The sequence below is a fragment of the Carlito syrichta genome, unplaced genomic scaffold (genome assembly GCF_000164805.1).
Source record: "Carlito syrichta isolate Samal-C Ts95f unplaced genomic scaffold, Tarsius_syrichta-2.0.1 Scaffold314057, whole genome shotgun sequence".
Lineage (NCBI taxonomy): Eukaryota > Metazoa > Chordata > Mammalia > Primates > Tarsiidae > Carlito > Carlito syrichta.
This window is the reverse complement of record NW_007258153.1, coordinates 355,179-376,017: the sequence shown is the minus strand read 5'-3', so window position 1 is coordinate 376,017 and position 20,839 is coordinate 355,179. Positions and strand designations below refer to the sequence as shown.

Genomic DNA, 20,839 nt, shown 5'->3' with positions numbered 1-20,839 from the left:
AAACAACCATGGTGCCCATCAAAAGAGGACTGGATTAAAAAAAAATGTGGTACATATACACGATGGAATACTACGCAGCCATAAAAAAGAACAAAATCATGAATTTTGCAGCAACCTGGATGGAACTAGAGTCTATAATACTGAGTGACCTCACACAGAAACAAAGATCAGAATATCACATGTTCTCACTCATATAATGGACCTTGAACATCCAATGTAATACTATAACAAAATGACTGACGGTACTGGGAAACTATGGGGGGGAGGGGGAGGGGATTAACAGTAGCAAATATCTGTCTGGGGCTGGGAAAACACCTCTTATCAACAGGGTGTCTGAATGAAACGTAATTGTACACCTAACCCTTAACTGTACCCCACAAAACTATAATAAAAATACTGATTAATTATTAAAAAAAAAAAAAGAAAATAATGAGTAAGGGGAGAGCCTAAGCATCTCAGAGCAGCAAAGATTTTTTTTTTTTCCCAAGCCAAACTGTATCCAGCTTTATTAAAGATACTTTTCATAAACAATCATGGTATTTCAGGCAGGACATGGGCAGACAATCTTTAACAGTATACAACAACTTTCAAACTCCCTTCTTTAATGGACTACCAAAATCAGAAAGTCACTATAAAAACCCAATGAAGTCTTCATTTGATGCTCTGAACAGGGAAGAAGTTTAGAGTGAGGGTTGACATTTCACATTTAGCATGTTGTTTGACAACTTTTCACAAGCCGACCCTGACTTTCAGGAAATGAAATGAAAATGGCAGAATTTGTCTGAAGATCCACAATCTATAAATGAAAACTGCTGCTTTTATGAGGGGTGCCATCTCAGTGGCATCACTGACATACTGGTAACCAATTATTGGGGGTCAGGTCCCAACAGATGTCTGGGTTTAAGGGAGTTAAGTCTATGCTGAAGGCAGAAAGGGAGAAGAGGGCATAAAAAATGAATGTTTTTCCACACCACAAGGTGTTTGTACCAAGGTGGCTATGTGTGTCAACGTCGGGAATCCCTCCTCCTGGAAGCCAAGAGGAAATCTCTTAAAACTAGCAGGGAAAGGTGTTTTCCCCACATCAATTCAGCTTTGGAGACATTCTATTAGTGACATATGCCCCTTTCCCCAAAAACAACAATGAAGTGTTCTGTGTGCTAACAACATAGCTTAAAAAAAAAAAAAAAATTCTGCATTTTTATAAAACTGGATAAAAAATAGTATTTCAAACTGTACAGTCACCAGAAGTACACAGTTATCAAAAATGCACACACTTCACTTGGCATCTCCAGCACCTTCAGCTTTCTGTGCCTGGTCTGTTTTGGCATCTCCATTTTCTGCAGGGTTATTCCCCTCCTGGCCAGCATCAGCTTTTCCCTTTTTCCCTTTGGGTACCTTCTCTCCCTTCTTAGCTGGGGCCTTCTTAGGCTTGGGCTCTGGCTTTGGAGGACCAGGTTTAGCAGACAACCTTGCAGATCTTCTCTGGGGTTCGTCCTTCACCTTGGCTTTATCTCCTTTAGCCTCCCCTTCAGCCTTTCTCTTGGGCATGGTGGTGATGGCAGCGGAACTAAGGCGTTGGACGCGGGGATGGAGCGGCGCGCGGGCTTCGGTCGGTCTGGGGGTCGTTCCTGCCTCTTCTTCTTCACACTGCTCCAGCAAAGATTTAATGATCACAGAGGAAAGGCATATTACTTGAAAATGCATAGAAGAGTGGGAGTTGTACACTGAGTGAGAATCTTGACCTAGTAGAAGAGGAAATTTTTCTTCCTGTTAAACTAACATCTCATCATGTATCATCAACCGTTATTTGGAACTCACGTATAGTTCCTAGACATCATCCAATTAAATACCACCTGTGTGTAGAACAACGTGAATTAAAAATAAAGAAACAATAAACTAGCTTTGCAGTTCTGCCCAAAGAACCTCAAAATCTAGTGGAGGGAAAGCGCACTCACAGGCCAAAGAACACACAAGATTTCACGATGACCATTCTAAGTGAGAACACACACTGAGAAACAAAGTTCACGAGGTCTGAGTGGAAATTGACAGGAACAAAGTGAAAGAGTTCAAATCTCATGTTGGGATGTGATCCCCAGGGTTGAAAACTGAGGCCTAGTGGGAGGTGATTGGCTCATAGGGGTGAATCCCCTATGGCTTGGTGCTGTTCCCACAGCAGTGAGTGAGTGAGAGTTGTTCACGCAAGAGCTGGTTGTTTAAAAGAGCCTGGTGCTACCTTCTCTCTGTCCTGCTCCCACTCCCGCCATGTGTCACGCAATCTCCCCTTGCTTCCACCACAAGTAAAAGCTTCCCGAGGCCTCACCAGATGCCAGTACCATGCAGACCTGTAAGTCAGCACACCCCTTTTCTTTATCAATTACTCAGCCTCCGATATTTTCTTATAGCAATGCAAAACGAACACAATGAACACAAGGGGAGTGAACACAAGGGGAATGCCTCTGCCAGGGAAATGAGGTTTGAGGCAGAATTTGAGAGAATAATATGGCTAGATAAATAGGAGAAAGGAAGTCACTTCAATGGGCATGAAGAGAATGAAGACATTGTATTGCAAGCCATTTCATCTCCTTGTTCTATTCCCTTAAGCTTAGCTGCAACCCAAACTCCTCCCCTTGCTAAGTAGAGGAAGGTAGATATTTCTTCTGTGGCTAAGCTATGGAAATTGTATTGCTTGTTAGGTAATACAAGAGTTTTTCTGTTAGTAACAAGCAATAAAATCAGATCAAACTGCTCAAACTCAATTCAAATTCTCAGAATGTAAGAAGATAGATGTGGGTTTGCGGGGGGAAAGGTTATCATTTGCTTTCTTATTATCTCATTTTTCTGTGTGCCCCAGAAAGTGCCTTTATTAGTTATCTTGGTGATTCTTTTTCAGTAAACTCTTTAATAAATCAAAATATCCCAAAAGTCAAAAAATCTTCAGGTTGCTGATTAACTTGGGATTTTATCTTAACCAATTGCTTAAAATTATCTTACTCTCCTCTCATCTACAGTGTATAAATTCAGATTAAAATTTAATCAGTCATCTCCATAAATGTTCAGAGTCAAATTGATGTTCCTGTTATATATGTGTCTGAGACTAGAGACTGATAATGACTATCACATATCGGAAACTTTTCAAACTGTAAGCCCTGGACTAAACACTTTGCATTTATCTAATCCTTGTAGCAACACTAAACAATGTTTCAAAATTCCCAATGGGAATTAATCTTTGGGAATTGAAAACAATAAATCAGAATTCCCAGAAATTTCTGCACATTTATGAAACCATACGCTATCCTGTATTTTAGAAGTATTTGCCAGTGGAAAGATAATATTTAATATTTTGGTAGTTTGGGGATGTTTTGTGAATGGGGGAATTGTTTTGTTTTCTTTTTTTTTAAAGTATTTTAGTAGGACTCGCAAAGAACTATAGCTTATAGTGAATATCCAAAAACTGGAAAATGTCTGCAAAAATTATTAGCTAATGCTAGAAAACCTAATATTTGGCTCTCCTAGCAAGATTAATAGCACTACATGAACTGATACATCAACATTGCTAATTTAAGGATTTACTTAGCTTCCAAATGTCTTATTTCTTGAAACACCACTCATAGGATTTGTTTAAAGTAAACCATGCATAGAAACTTATTGACATTTATTTTATTTACAGAAATGATTCATTCACAGTCCCAGAGAAGACCACAAACAAGTTCTTGTAACATGGTTCGTTGGTTTTCTATGACTGTATAACAAATTACTACAAATGTAGCAGCTTAAAACAACACAAATTTATGATCTTGTGTTTCTGTAGGTCAGGGTCCACAGAGTGAAAAAGTGTCAACTAAGACCACAGTTCTCCTTGGAGGGTTGGGGTCTTCTCCAAGCTCACTGGTTGTCGGAGAAATTCATTTCCTGGCCATTGCAGAACGGAGGCCCCGATTTCCCTACTACCAACTGGCTGGAACCCACTCTCAGCAACTGAAGGCCACCCACAGTTCCTTGCCATGTAGCCCCCAAACGCAGTTCACAGCCTGGATATTTTTCTTTGTTGCAAGTCAACTGGAGTATGGCTCTCTGCCTTCCTCTCTGGCTGGTGCCAGAGAAAACTCTTGGCTTTGAAAGGTGAGGCCCACATTGATAATCTCCATACCTTAAGATAAAATGATTTGATTTTTTAAATTACATCTCTCAAATCCTTTCATAGCAGTATAGCTATACCAGTGTTTGACTGAATAACTATGAAAAGGTGTGTGTATTACAGAGGCTTGGAAACTTGGGGCCATCTTAGAATTGTGTCTACCACACATGGTAGTGGCTACACATGCCACAATTCTAGCCAACTGTGTAATTTTTAATTTTTTAGGAGCTACATTAAAAAAGAGAGAAATGCAGTCAAAATTCATCCAAAATATTGTCATTTCAATGTGTAATCCATTCATAAATTATTAATGGGATATTTTACCTTCTTCTGTCCATACTAAATCTTTAAAATCTAATACATATCTTACACTTAAAGCACATCTCATTCTGACTAACCACATTTCAAGTACTCAGTATCCAAACATACTGTATTGGACTGGATAGGATTAGATTGTGGCCGCTTTCCTCCTCCATGGCCCTATTCTATTTCCAGAAATATCTACCTCACTTTTGCTTTGAAGGTCAGCAGTTCCTCTTCCTGCTTTCAATGTGACACTGGTTCGGTCTTAAACTTGTAACACTTTTGTGTTGTTTATTAAGCTTTAATTCTCATGAGAGAATGATGATAGTTTTTCTGATTTCTCAACTAATTTTGTATGGGATGCAAGATTAAGGAAAACACATGTTTCCTGAGAAATTCTGGGTAGGAATTTCTACTTGGAAATACTACTGTGAGATTTTTACTATAGAAAGTCAAACAGTCTCAAAGAAGTTAAGTTATTTCCCCAAATCACACAACTGCTATGGCTGTATGATCACCGTCTTGACTACTACCTTGTGTTGTTAATTCTTGTGTAAATAGGACAAAACATCTTTCCTCTTCACTCCTCATTTCCAGTGTGTTGGAGGTTAATTCTTGTGTAAGACTTTGTCAGAGGCAAACTTGTGAGCAGCATATTCATGCTTTCGCCAAATCGTTGGATGTGCAGAGGAATATCCAGAGCTAAATTTGGAGGTGAAGGCTAGACATTGTAGAATTGCTCTGCTTAAGAACATAGGGATAAACCTATATGTTTAGTGGTTCCTTGATTTTCCACGAGAGTGCCAACACAATTCAATGGGGAAAGAAAGGTTTTTCAACAAATGGTACTGGAACAACTAGATATACACAAGCAAAAAATAAACTAGATCCCTACCTCATACTACATATAAAAATTAACTTAAAATAGATCAATGACCCATATATCAGAGCTAAAACTATAACATTCTTAGAAGAAAGTATAGGTATAAATATTCATAAAGGGATTAGGCAATTATTTCTTAGATATGGACACCAAAAACACAAGCAACCAAAGAAACAAACAAGCTGGGCTTCAACAATTTAAAGGCTTTGGGACTTCACAGGACACTAACAAGAAGGTGAAATTACAACCCACGAATCAAAAAAAGAAATATTTGAAAAGTATATGTCTGATAAGGGCCTAATATCCAGAACATGTAAATAACTATCATTATAACTTGACAATAAAAAAACTCAATTAAAAATAGGCCAATGATTTGAAAAGATATTTATTTATGGAAGACATCAAGTGCTAATAAGCACATGTAAAGATATTTTATATCATTAGTCATTAAGAAAATGCAAATCAAAACCACAATGAATTACTACTTTAATGTAATAGGCTAGCCATAATAATAAAAATAATATGTGGCAATGATGTACAAAATTTGTAAACTTCATACATTATAGCGGGAATGTAAAATATGTAGCCACTTTGGAAAACAATTTTGCAATTATTCAAGAAATTAAACATAGATTTACTATATGACCCAGCAATTCTACTTCTAGGTATACACCCAAGGTAAGTAAACATGCATGTTCATTCAAAAATTTATATACAAATGTTCACAACAACATTATTTGCGAAGCCAAATATTGGAAACCAAATGTCGGTCAACTGATAAATACATAGATAAGTGATGTATGTCCATTCAGTGGAATATTATTCATGTTATAAAAAGGAAAGAAGTATGACGTATGCTACATGGATGAGCACTGAAAATATTATGCTAAGTGAAAGAGGCCAGGCCCCAAGAACTATATATTGAATGATTTCCAGCAGGGAGAGAAAGAATGACTGGGGCAATGTATTGGAAACACAAGGAACAAGGATCATTTTAAGATTAAGAATATCCAATATTTAGTGATAAGATGTTGCAAAAATAACATCAGAATAAGCAAATCCAAAAATATAGAAAGGAGATGAAGTGATTGCCAGGAGCTGGGAGGTAGGAGAATGAGGATTGCTAAGGTGAAAAGTCTCCCTTTAGGAGTTATGAAAATATTCTAGAATCAGTAATGACTGTCCCACAACCTTATGAATATACTAAAAAATCCATGAAATTGATACACTTTAAAATGGTGAATCTTATGTTATGTGAATTACATCTCAATTAAAAAAGCAAAAAGTGAACATAGAAGAACTTGGCTTCTGTTCCTGAGTAAGAAACAGAAAAAGGAAGCAGGAGAAAGAAATAATGACTGGGACAATGTCTGGAAACGGAGCCTCACTTGCCACAAGGGACAAGGATCATTTTAAGAGTAAGAATGTTCAATTTTTAGTGTTGAGATATTGCAAGAGGAAGTCATCTAAACCTAACCTAAACTTTAACGAAGTCTGACAAATGCATGAAGGCTTCATATGAATGGGATTTTTGTTTGTTTGTTGTTTGCTTGGGTCTTTTTCTGTGCATAGGGGTAGAGGCAAATTTATGTAAAAGCTCTGAATTTCAAGGGTGGGTCAGCACTAAATTTTATTAAACATGTTCTCACTCATAAGCGGACCTTGAAGAGTTATCATAATACTGTAAGAAAGGGATTGGCAGTAGTGGGAAACTGCCGGGGGCGGGGCACACCTCATTAACAAGGGTACTGCATAATGGACATTTGTATACCTGTCCCTGAATTGTGCCCCACAACTTTAAAATTAAAAAAAAAAATTTTAATGACAATAAAAACTTACTCAAAAGTGAAAAAAAGTGTTTACCAAATGAATGAATGGTTCAAATATCAACTCTTCCACAATGACTTAATTGGCTGCACCTCCATTTCTTCATTTGCAGAGTAGAAATAACAGCATCTCCCTCGTGGACCTGCTTGTGGTGTAGGACATGCAAGGAACTTAGCACAAGGAACCTAGCACACTACTCACCCCCAAATTGCTGCTATTTTATAGCAACCTGTTTTTGAAACATTTCTCGGTACCCATTACGAAAGAATCTTTTAAAAAGTGGGTAGCTTGAACATGACTCCAACTACGGGAGCATTATAAAGGCAACATAATTTCAGTTCAAATCAAAGCCTAACCCAAATAATTCAGAGAAAGGTTTTCTCTGCACACAATGAGAGACTTAAGACTGAAGGGGCAAAAAAAACGACACTTTGAGTTCTGTTCTCACACAGACCTTGGAAAGCACTTTGGAAGATAAGAGCATCACCCTCTTTTGTCACCCCCTAATACTACCATGGCCCGCACAGCACCTTCCAGAAAATATTTCCATTTTTATGACTCATTAAACTTCGGTGGAAATGAGGGGTATTGATGGGATATCTATGAATGGAGGAATCTCACTGCTGTGATTCATACCAAAGATTGGCTGATTGTTCAGTTTTGCCAATTAGCAAGTGAACAAACAAATTTAAAGAAATAAGGACAATGCCACATAAAACGCACTCCTCTTATTTCTCTTGACAAGGAATGGTTCCATTTTAATGATTCATGTGAATGTTTTATTGTACAGTGGTTTTGCCCTGAAGTACATTTTATAAGACTAATGAAGTCTCAGTAATCCCAGACGTCTTTACCAGTATTCTCTTATTATGTCTTTGCTGAGAACGCTTGTGGGGAGACCACCAACCACTGTGTGAGTAAAGAAGTTTGTGAATTAATGAAATGAGAATCAGTCCGGTTCTGTAGTTGTGAAGCAGTTCCAGTGGGACCCTCTATTTTCACACAAAAATGGCCTATTGGTCTTCATTACAACAAGAGATGAGCAAATTTGGCTATGTTTAGGGTTCATCAAACATCAAACCATTTTTTTTTTCAAATGTTTTGAGTTTGCCAAAATCCAAAACACGTTTTGCCCTCAGCATTTTTCCCTTCATTTTCAAACCCCTGTGTATTTTAAGGGAAATGTAATCCTTATGTTCCTGACTCATTTACACTTAACACGTGAACATGTTGTTTCATAAGACTTATTTGAAGTCTATGAAGCCTTGTAAGTCTTCTAAAGCCCTTTTTCCATAGTGGCAGGAAGCCGTGTATTGCAGACATGCGAAGTCAAATCCTCAGTGGTTGGAATTGGTTTGAAACACAGGGGTTTTTTTAAGACACAGTGTTAAATTGAGTTCAATTTGATAAAACTCATCTTCTCCCCATAATTACTGTCTGCACTTTGGTGCAGAGCTTTTGACGATGGAATAATGAAGGCTACACAACAGTTATTCTTGACATTTCTGTGATATATCTGATAAGCTGGATTTCTACAGAGGAGGAGGGAGCTGAGGTCATTTGCTAGCCGTGGCCCGTGAAGTGTTTTCAGTCCCAGACTTTCTAGCTTCTGGTCACACCCTCCTGGAAGCCACTGTCTCCTGGGCTTTCAAGCTAAAAGACACTGCTGCAGACCTCCCCCAGCTTTGCAAAGGGTTGTGTGGTGTGTTGCAAGTCCACCCACACTGGCATCTACCAGACCTGGGTTCAAATACTAGCAACCCCACTTCTCCATAGGCTTGAGAAGTGGTGGGGGATTGCTGAGTAGACAAAGAATCTTTCCTACCTTAGGGATTGAGAAAAAGTGAGCAATGCATAGGGTTTCAAAACAGAGACTGTGGCAGTAGGTAGGAGTGGGAGGAGATAGAAGCTTTAATCCCCTCCCTGTTTTATGTCTAGCTCTAACATTCAGCCTTTCTTCTAACCAGCTTCTTCTACTGCAACAGAAACCCAGATGGGCCTGGAGAGTTGCTATGGATGGAACATCCAGAGCCATTTCCAGATTCTTCCTGGAACAGAGATAATCCTTGGGCCTAACTAAGCCAGAAATCGTATAGAGTGTTTAATGATAAGGAATGAGAATTTTAGAGTTAATTGAATCTAGGCCTGTATCGTGCCCTTTCTATTTGTTGCTTAGATGCTTGATGATGAAGTTAACTATCTGGCATCTCTGATTTATTTCTTATCTCTATTTTGTAACTGCAAATGGGATTTTAAAAAAAAAAAACATATATCTCATAAAGCAACTGTACTAATTAAATGAGATCAAACACGGAAAGTGATTAATGAGCACATATGAAAGGCATAGTACGTAATAGTTGTGTCTGTTGCTATCATTGCTGTTGCTGTTCTTATTTGCAGACCAGCTCCTACAGGATTTCTGATATCTGGAGTCCTTCTCCCTTGTTGTTTATAACCTCTTTTTTGAACAGGACTGAATATCCCAAAAGTAGCATTTTGCACTATTTATTTTTGTCATTGTTGAATCTCTTTGGGCATCAAATTAGAGATGCCTTACTCCTGCCTTTGCACCCATGGTCTATCTGAACAAAGATATCGGGATAATCTTTAACTAGCCTGTAAGTAGGGATTTTTAGTACTATCGCCTCGGGTACTACAGGTTGGTTACAAATTCAGCCTTCTGTCATTTAGGTAGTGCCTTCTCATTTCTTACCTCTTGAAGAAGCATCCTTGGTTTAATTGATGAACTTCATGTCAAACCAATCCTTCCTTCCTCCATGAATTAACAAATGGTTCTACCACTTCCCCCAGATACTCAAGCCAAAACTATGGGGTTGTCTTCGTTTCTCTTTCCATCATGCCCCACATCGAATCACTCTATATATTATTGGTGTTTACAGTATGGTTAATAACTCACACTTTTCCTGAACAACTGTTAAATTATCTTTGGGACTCATCTTTTCTTTCCAGTTCTTTTTCATATCCAGTTCTTGATATGACTGTGGTTTATATTCTTCTATCAGCTAAGTGACAATACAAAACTAATACAGCAAGCATGTTTCTCTCTTCCCTCCACATTCACTGCTAACACTCCAGGCTAACCAGCAGCTGACCCTCTCCACTCTTATTTTCATCCTACCTCCCCTACAGTCTATTCTCCACCATTTTTAGTACTACCCTACAAGGTTCGCATAGTTCAACATACCTCATTTCATTCACTCCAGATACACTAAGCTTGCAGTCTTCAAAGGAGTCCATCTCCCTTCCACATGGGGATCTTTTCTCTGCCCACAGCAAGGTTCTCCCCTTCTCTCTTAATTCAATTCCCCTTCTTTCTTCTTGTCAAAGCTAAAACCTAATTTCCTCTGAGAAATCTTTCCTAATCTTCCTCATATACCCTCACAACACCCAAACTTCTCCTTAGTGATGATGAACACAGGCATCATCAAGGAATCTGGAGGTGACCATTTATCTCATAGCTCCTAGTTGTGTCATAAGACAACTCCAGGAGGAACTGTGTCTCTCTTGCTCGCTGCTGTATTCCAGCTGCTGGAAGGAATGCCTTGGTCTGGTTTGTTCTTACTAAAAATGTCTTGAATAAATTAACCCCTCCTAACTCTGTGCACTCTTGCCCCACACCCTTGCCATGTGAGGTTTCAGTTTGCACAGCTGAAATTTGTACTAATCTTAAAGTCCTTTAGTGGTTGTAGTCAGGCCTTGTTCAGGATTAGATTGTAAGCTATACTGTATGTAGGAAAAAATGCCACATTTTCCATGTCATTTGTTTTTGCCACAGTCTCTCTACTCCTGACATTATAAAATCATATTTGTTGATGTTTAAGGATCACTCATACTCTCCCCAAACAACTGTTAGATTATCTGTGGGATTTATCCTTTTGACAATATCCACTTCTTGATATGACTGTGGTTTATATTCTTCTATCAGTTGTGACAATATGAAATCAGTTGTTAAAGTGCAGTAACTGTTTTGCATTTTAATAAATTATTAGTTTTATGTTAAGTAATGTCATGCCTTTGATAAATCACATTAATTCTAAGGTATGAGCCAACAGCATGAAAAAAAAACTCTAGGAAACAAAAGCATTTAAAACAATCATTTAAATCCATTAACAGGTAAACCAGTAGTTACATTTTAAAGATAACAATTTTTAAACTCTTATTTTGAAATTATCTTTAACTTACAGAAAAGTTGCAAGAATTATATAGAGAAATCCAGTATACTTTTTACCCAGATGCCTCAATTATAACATCTTACATTCTCTTTCTCAGTTATCCTTTTTGAGAGTAAATTGTAGATAATACACTACTTAATATTTTAGTGAGCATTTTCACTGGGGCATCCATCACAGAGGAGGGGCTGTCAAAAAAAAATTGTCTATGTATCTATAGCAAAACAATCAGAATGAGAAAACCAACATTTTATTTATTTATTTTTTATTTATTTTTTTTGAGTTGGAGTCTCACCCAGACTGGAGTGCCGTGACTGCTCCCGGCCACTGCAGCCTCGACCTGCTGGCCTCCGGCGATCCTTCCGCCTCAGCCTTCCGAGTAGCCAGAATTACAGGCATGCGCTACCACGCCCAGCTAATTTTTTTTTTTTTTTTTTTTTCCTTTATTGTAGAGATGAGGTCTCGCCAACTTGCCCAGGTGGGTCTCGAACCTGCGGGCTCAGGCAATCCACTCACCTCAGCCTCCCGAAAATCAACATTTTAAAACCACACTGAGATACCACCTAACTCCAGTCAGGATGGCTATCATCAATAACTCGGAAAACAACAGATGCTGGAGAGGATGCAGGGAAAAAGGAACACTTCTGCAATGTTGGTAGGAGTGTAAGTACAGCCTCTGTGGAAAACAGTGTGGTAATTCCTAAAAGATCTAAAAATTGACCACCCATACGACCCCACAATCCCCTTACTGGGAATATACCCAGAGGAACTCAAATCACTCTATGAAAAAGATGCCCGCACATATGTTTATTGCAGCATGATTCACAGTAGCAAAAGCATGGAACCCACAGTGCTGCCCATCAAAAGAGGACTGGATTTTAAAAATGTACATACACATGATGGAATATTATGCAGCCATAAAGAAGGACAAAATTATGAACTTCACAGCAACTTAAATGGGCTAAAGAGGCTATAATACTGAGTGATCTATCACAGAAACAAAGAACCAAATATCACATGTTCTCACTCATAAACAGACCTTGGACAATCATCATAATACTATAAGAAAGGTATTGGCAGCCGGGCTCGGTGGCTTAGCCTGTAATCCCACGCCTTTGAGAGGCTTAGGTGAGTGGATGGCCTGAGCCCGCGGGTTCAAGACCCGCCTGGGCAGCGAGACCTCATCTCTACAATAAATAAAAAAATCATCCAGGCGTGGTAGTACATGCCTGTAATTCCGGCTACTCGGAAGGCTGAGGCGGAAGGATTGTTGGAGCCCAGCAGACGAGGTTGTGGTGGCCGGGGGCAGCCACCGCACTCCAGTCTGGACGACCGAGTGAGACTCCAACTCAAAAAAAAAAGAAAGGTATTGGCAGTAGTTGGAAACTGCCAGGAGAGGGTGGAGGTGGGAGTGACAGTAGTGGGAAACTGCTAGGGGAAGGGGAGCACACTTCACCAACAAGGGTGCCTGCATAATGAACATTTGTATCCTTAACCCTGAAGTGTACTCCACGTTTTAAAATAAAAAATTTATTAAAAAAAAGAAAGAAAATGAATATTGATATAACAGTCATTTCTAGTCTGTAGGTGCCAAATAAATTATGTCAGTGTCCCCCTAATGTCCTTCAGATCCTGGATCAAATCTAAGATCAGCTGTGCATTTTATAACCATATCTCTTTAGTCTTTTACTTTTTGTCTATTTTGACCTTGATAATTTTGAAAAGCCCATGACAGTTATTTTGCAGAATGTCCTCCAATCTGGCTTTACCTGATATTTCTTCCTGACTAGATTCATATTAATAATCTTTAGCAAGAGAACCACAGAAATGATGCTGTAATAGTCTCAGTATATAATAATAGGAGACACATTATGTCAGCTGTCCTATTTAAAAATTATGTTTATTCTTGTACCAGTACCTGTCTGTTTTGATTTTTGTAGCTTTATACTAAAGTTTAAAGTCTGAAGATGTGATACTTCCCGCTTTGTTTCTTTTGCTGAGGATTGTTTTGGCTATTTGTGCTTGTTTTTGTTTCCATATAAATTCCTGTATCATTGTTTCCAGGTCTGAGAAGAATGCTGCTGGTAACTTAATGAGTATTGCATTGACTCTGTAGATTGCCTTGGGTAGGATGAACATCTTAACACTGTTGATTCTTCCAATCCGTGAGCATGGAATATTTTTCCATCTGTTTGTGTCCTCTTTGATTTCTTTGAACAGTTTTGTAGTTATCGTTGTAAAGGCCTTTCACTTCTCTGGTTAGGAAGATGCCAAGGTATTTCATTTTGTGTGTGTATGGCTATTTCAATGGGATCGTGCTTCTTATTTGGTTTTCTGCCTGCTTGTTATTGGTATTTAGAAATGCAACTGTCATTTGCAAATTGATTTTGTACCCCAATATTTTGCCAAAGTCATGTATCAGTGCAGGGAAGTTTTTGACTGACTCTCTTAGATTTTCAAGGTATAGGATCATATTGTCTGCAAAGAGGGATACCTTAACTTCTTTTCCTATTTTGGATACCCCTGGTTTCCTTCTGTTGTCTGATTGCTATAGCTAGGGCTTCCAAAACTATGTTGGAAGGAGGGGTGAGAATAAGCAACCAATGGAACAGGATAGAGATTCCAGAAGAAAAAAACTTGATCTCTCAACCAACACATCTTTGACAAAGCCATCAATAACAATCACTGGGAGAAGAGACCCTATTTATCAAAAGGTGCTGGGAAAACTGGCTGGCCGCATGCAGAGGAATGAAACAGGACCCTTACCTATCACCATACACAAAAATCAACTCTAAATGGATCAAAAACCTAAATGTAAAACCTCAAACTATAAGAATATTAGAAGAGACCACTGGAGACACTGGAGACACCCTTATATACATTAGAGAAGGCCACCAATTCTTGATCACAACCCCAAAAGCATATGCTGTAAAAGATAAGATAGACAAGTGGGACCTCAACAAACTGAAAAGTTTTTGCACAGCAAAATAAACCATCAAGAGAGTGGGGAGGCAACCTACAGAATGGGGGAAAAAATTGTTTACTATATTAGACAGAGCTCTAATATCCAGGATCTACAGAGAACTCAAATGAGCTGAAAGAAACAAAACAAACACCCCTATTAAAAAGCAGACAGAGGATATGACTAGACACTTCTCAAAAGAAGACATGCAAGCAGCCAACAGATACATGAAAAAATGCTCAGCCTCACTAATCATCAGAGTAATGTAAATCAAAACCACATTGAGATCCACTTAATCCCAGTAAGGCTGGCCATCACTAATAAATCAAAGAACAACAAATGTTGGCAAGGGTGTGGAGAAAAGGGAATGCTTCGACACTGCTGGTGGGAATGCAAACTAGTTCAACCTCTATGGAAAACGGTGTGGAAATTCCTAAAAGAACTAGAAATTGACCTTCCATACAACCCAGCAACCCCCCTCCTGGGAATATACCCCGAGGAAATCAAAACACTCTACAAAAAAAGATATATGCACATGCTTGTTTGTTGCAGCACTATTCACAATAGCAAAAACATGAAACCAACCCTGCTGCCAACTGAAAGTAGACTAAAGAAAATGTGGTACATATATGCGATGGAATATGATGCAGCCATAAAGACAAAATTATGGGCTTCACAGCAACTTGGATGGATTTAGAGTCCATCATACTCAGTGATCTATCACAGAAACAGAAAGCCTAATACCACATGTTCTCCTCTATAAGTGGATCCTGAACATTCATCACAATTCTGCAAGAGAGGGATTTGCAGGAGCAGGACACTGCCCCAGGGGCAGGGGGCATGTAACGTCACCGAGGGTACTTGATCCTAAACCAGGCAAAGTGAGGACCAGTTGGAGGCCTAAACTTCACCTGCACATGGAACCCTCACGCACCTAACCCTGACTTGCACCCCACATCTTTATAATAAAGTAAATAAAACATATATATATATAAACTATGTTAACTTTTTAAACTTAAGATGGTATCTGCCACATTTTCCCACCTTGAAAATAGATAATATATCTTCTATACCTATTAATAACTAATTAATAAGCATATACCATGGATGCTTCTTAAGATTATGTAAGATTTTATAAGATTATCTTATTTCTAATCAAATTTTACCCACTAGTTTAGCAACCATTGGTAAGTCTTGCCTCAATCAATTATTATTATTATGGTTTCCAAATGGTGATTTTTTTTCCCAATTTTATTATTCCTTTTACATGTATTATTTGGCATTCTACTAAAAGGTAGACATTTACTTTTATACTTATTAATTCATGCATTCATTCATTCATTTCTATTATGACTTTTTTCTGATGCGCAGATTGTTCTAGATGTAGGAAGTTCCTTCAAAATAGCTCTTGTATCCTTTTGACATGTCCTCCAACATTCTTTGCAGACTCTTATTTTTTTAGCACACAACATATTCCAGAGTGATATTTTACTTTTCCTGCCCTGGTCCTAGAACCACCCATTTCTCCAAGGCTCTCTGTTTCCTGTTAGTGAAGAATGATATTTAGGAATCAAGACATGAGTGCTAGGTGTGCTCATTGCTACTAAGGTGTCATTGCCTCAACTCCCTCTAAGTGGTTACACATACATATCTATACATAAATCTAAATTTGTTTCAATATCTATCTCTCCATAAATCCCAAAGCCCATGACTCATACATATTTTCTTTAACATTTCTCCTTTTCGTATTGGTAAATCCTTTCTGTGACAGAGAGAAATTTGGCTTCCATGACCCTCAGTATGTTTACTTATATACTAAGTTTCCCTGTATGTAACCAATATCTTGACGACATGGACCATCTCCTTGACCTCCACCCCAGTGTTCTTGACTAGTCAGGGTATCTTTATGACCTGCCCTGCTGACCCTAAGTGCATTTTTTTCTTGTGGAACTTCTCCTCTATTTGAGAAAATGTCACATAATCTTTCTCTGTAAAATTGAAAATAAAGCAAACTTGACACATGACAACCCTATTTTGGATCTTTTTTCATAGGTAAAAACAATCTCTGAGACTCAGCAACATTGGAATGTACAATTATTTGGCTATTGATCCCTGGAATAAAACACTAGCTGAAAATTTGGAGGAAAAAAAATAGACTTTTAATATTTAAAGGACTAAGGCCACATGGTGCTGTGGAAGTTTGGAGGAGAAGCACCAACCCTGTCTTGGTGGGTTATGGAAAGCTTCCTGGAGGTGATGCCTGGTTTGGTTTTGATGACTTGTATATTAGTCAAGGCTTTCCAGAGAAATAAGACCAATAGGATGTTTATGTGTACATGTACATATGTATACGTGTATGTATGTGTATATGAGTGAGTATATATATTACATATATATATATATTCTATATATGGAAAGAGAGAGAGAGAGATGCAATGGCTCATGTCTATAATCCCAGCACTTTGGGAAGCCAAGGTGAGAGGATTGCCTGAGCCCAGGGGTTCGAGACCGGCCTGGGCAACTTGGAAAGTCCTTGTCTCTACAATAAATCAAAAAACTTAACTGGGCATGGTGACATGTGCCTGTAGTTCCAGCTACTTGGAAGGCTGAGGTGGAAGGATCACCTGAGCCCAGCAGGTCAAGGCTGTGGTGGCAGGCCATGAGCAAGCCACTATACTCCAATCTGGGCAACAAAGTGAGATTCAACTCAAAAAAAAAAAGAGAGAAAGAAAGAAAGAAAGAAAGAAAGAAAGAAAGAAAGAAAGAAAGAAAGAAAGAAAGAAAGAAAGAAAGAAAGAAAGAAAGAAATTGGCTCACATAATTTTTCAGCCCAAGAAGTCTCAAGATTCACAGTGGGCAAGCTAGAGACCCAGGAGAGCCAATGGATAAGTTCCAGTATGAGAGCTAGCAGGTTCAAAACACAAGAAGAGCTGGTGTTTCAGTTTGAGTTTGAAGGCAGGAAAGGATTGATGTTCCACCTCAAGCAGTCAGTATATAAACCATCCTCTTACTCATAAGGCAGTCAGTCTGTTTGTTCTATTCAGACTTTCAGCTGATAGGGCAAAGGCCATCCACATGAAAGAGGGCAGTTTGCTTTACTAAGTCTGCAAATTCAAATGTCAATATCATTGAGAGATATCCTCACAGACACACCCAGAATCATGTTGGACCCAATGTCTAGGTACCCTGTGGCCCAGTCAATTTGACATATTAAATTAACCATCACACCTTGGTTTTTCTAACTCCTGCTTTGGTTGCCAAGATTTTTCTTTTTAAAGATTCAATGAAGTATTTTTTTAGACTAGATTATCTTACTCTTCATTCACATAGTCCCCTGTGCCTTCACATTCATTATTCTTGTAATTAATCATATGATTAATACCAGGAATTTCTCCTGACCTATAGCTCCCTGAGTCAAAGGTTGTATCTCACTATTTTCTACCCTAGCCCTAGATCTCAGCACTGTGCCTGACCCAGAGGAGACACTTGATTAGCATTTGTTGAACCGAATTGATTATGTTCTAGTTCCTTGGCATTGTGATCTTTAAACAATTATTTCCCAGATCTGCATCCATGCTGTACTTTATCTCAAGTATAAATGATGACAGTCCTCTTTCCATCTGTTTTCTACTGAGCAAGGGTACCATGACTAAAATTTTTCTCAAGCTTTGGGCTTAGCAAAAATCCATACTCAGTCAAACTACCAGAATTCTGGGTCTGTTACTCATTCTTTTAACACACAACAGTGGTTTCAGCAGCATACAGCCCAGCCTATCATTGTCTACCCACGCTGCCCTTAGAAAGGAAACCCTCTCCTTTTAAGGGAGCAACACAATTAGGTGATTGTGGCTACAAGTATTTGCTTGTTCAGATTTGCATCTCCAAATAAACTGTAGAATCAAATAAAATAAAAGAAAAACAAAAACTAAGGAAATCCTGGTGCAGTGCTCAGAGAAAACATAGCTTGGGGTTTATCCCTCCTAAAAAATTGCAGTGATGAGTGTTCTATGTTTAAATTTGAACTCTTCTAAAATTTCCTTGCAGTCATACTGTATCTCAATTATAGCTGTTCTTCCACTTTTACTAAAAGACAAAATCCTAGCAATATCCTAATTTACATTCATTTTTATGAAGAAATCTATAATAGTGACTATCACTAAAACACTGCTCTAATCTTTCATGTGTCAAGCCTCCTAATGTAGCTGTTTATTATTTTCCTCTCTTCCAGCATTATAGCACAGAGGGAACGATGTCAACCTAGGGCTCAAAAACCTACTTTTGATTCCTGACTCCGTCTCTTACTAGTTACGTAACTTTAGCTGTGGACTCATTGGCTTATAAAATGCCTTCCCTACCTATCACAAAAAAGTATATAAACCAGTTGAGAAATCATATGTAAGTACACTCTATTAAGTGCTATACACTTTCAGCTAGCATCAAAGCAACATTATACAAATACATTTGATTTTAGATAAAGGTATTCTCAGAGTGAAAGAATTTTTCATTAAAATATAATGTATAAATTATGCCTTTAAGTATTTTCTTCAGTTTTCATATTTAATTTTTTTGAAAACAATTTTCTAAGAATTTCACCAGGACACCTTGTATTTAATGAATGATGAACAAATAATTTTTTAAATGAGAAAATAATTGCTTCACCTTTCCAGGTGAGTAATTAATTTGGTGAACCAACACTTTCAGCTAATTTCTCATCCCATGCAAATACAGGCAACAGCAATTTTCAGGAAGAGCTTTAAATCTCAGGAAATCAATGAATGGTCTTTTTAAGTTCAAGATGCTCTAATATAAAACACTGGTCAGTATGGTAAAGAAAAGCAATGCTGGTGCCATGTTCAAACTTCCCAGTGAAGGTTCCATCTTAGAAAAAGATCCCTTGATGGTTTCTTTCCACCAGGGCATCAGAGACAGCAGCTTATTCTCACCATCTGGGTATAATAAATGAAGAATTTGAGTCATAAAAATTTCTACACAATTTAAGATGCATAGTATTGCTTTTCTCAAACTAACTGCCCCTGGCAGTTCTAGTTAATACTTCCATTCAAAATAAAAAAAATAAAGACTTTTAAACTGATATTTTAAATAATTTGGAGATAATGCTAAGACTTAATCTCTTTTACATCAAACATCCTGTAAGATTTTATTGTGTCAACTACCCCCACCACCCAATTTCTCTCCATTTAAGATGGACCTGCTGAAAAGCAGTGTGGAGGGTAGAATCAACCTCCCCAAGAAAATAAGTGATGTGACCATGGGCATTTTTAACCAATAGCAACCATAACAAACTCAACAAAAGGGTTCTGCTGATCACAAGCAACCTGAGTCATAGGAAACTGTGATTTTTAAAAAACAGCTATGCCAAAGTTTTCATCTTTGTCAAGAAATACTTCATGGTTTATTTCTAGGAAGGTGAACAACAGATACTTCTTTTATGTCCCTCACAGGAAAAATTATCTACTTACCGTGGCTACTGCATTTACACAGACCATACAAGAAACTGATGTGACCCAAGAACTGACAAAAATGTATTTCTTCACCATTGACCATGCCTTTGGCTGCCATGGATTATTTTGAAGAAGGAGACGAAGAAACAGGGAAAAAGAAAGCATGATGATGAAGAAATCTGTATTCTACATCTTCTTGATAAAAATTGAATTTCTTAGACAGGTTTTATTTAAAGAAAAACACATTTCAAACTTTCTAAACTTAAAAGCAATGGAAAAAATCACAAGTGGAAAAAAAACTTTAAAACTGCTACATAAGAATGCAAAACTTTTGTGTGTCAAAAACAGGAATCATTTGGTGCATTTGTGACAAAGAGTTGTTACTACTGCATTCAGAGCTCATGCAAGTTTTATTGTCAGTTTTGTTTTGTTGAGATGGCAGGCTCACAGCTACCACAGCCTCCACCTGCTGGAGATCCCACTACCTTGGCCTTCCAAGTAACTGGAACTACAGGTGTGCACCACCACGCCCAGCTTATTTTTGGATTTATGTAGAGATGAAGTCTCGACAAGTTGCCCAGGTTAGTCTCGAACACCAGGACTCAGGCAATCCTCTCATCTCTGCCTCCCAAAGTGCTGGGATTATAGACATGAGCTACCACACCCAGCACTCATGCAAGTTGATAAGAATAACAACAGCAACAACAAAACCCCCGAAAGATTGAACAAAAGGTGCAAGTCGACTATCACAGATGGAGAAATCCAAAGTAAAGAAACATGAAAAAAGTGTATAATGTTCAGAGTGGTGACTATAGTTAATGGTTGATAATGGTGTCTTAAATGTTCCCATCACCACCCCCCAAAAAATGATAACATGTGAGGTGACAGATTGTTAATTCGCTTGTGGTAATCATTTCACAATGTATACATATATCAAAACATCATGCTGTATACTTTAAATGCACACAAATTTTATTTGTCAGTTGTACCTCAGTAAACCTGGAGAAAAAAAATATTCAACCTAACTAGTAAACAAATAATTGCAAATTAAAGTAAAAAGCTGTGTCTTATCACCTA

At 38.0% G+C, this 20,839-nt stretch overlaps 1 pseudogene across 1 annotated transcript; it reads right to left on the bottom strand.

The window, feature by feature from the left end:
* Positions 1-483: 483 nt before the first annotated feature.
* On the bottom strand, positions 484-1,648 carry LOC103273486 (annotated as a pseudogene). Its single transcript, XR_505188.2, has one exon. The product of XR_505188.2 is annotated as a non-histone chromosomal protein HMG-17 pseudogene (transcript).
* Positions 1,649-20,839: the final 19,191 nt, after the last annotated feature.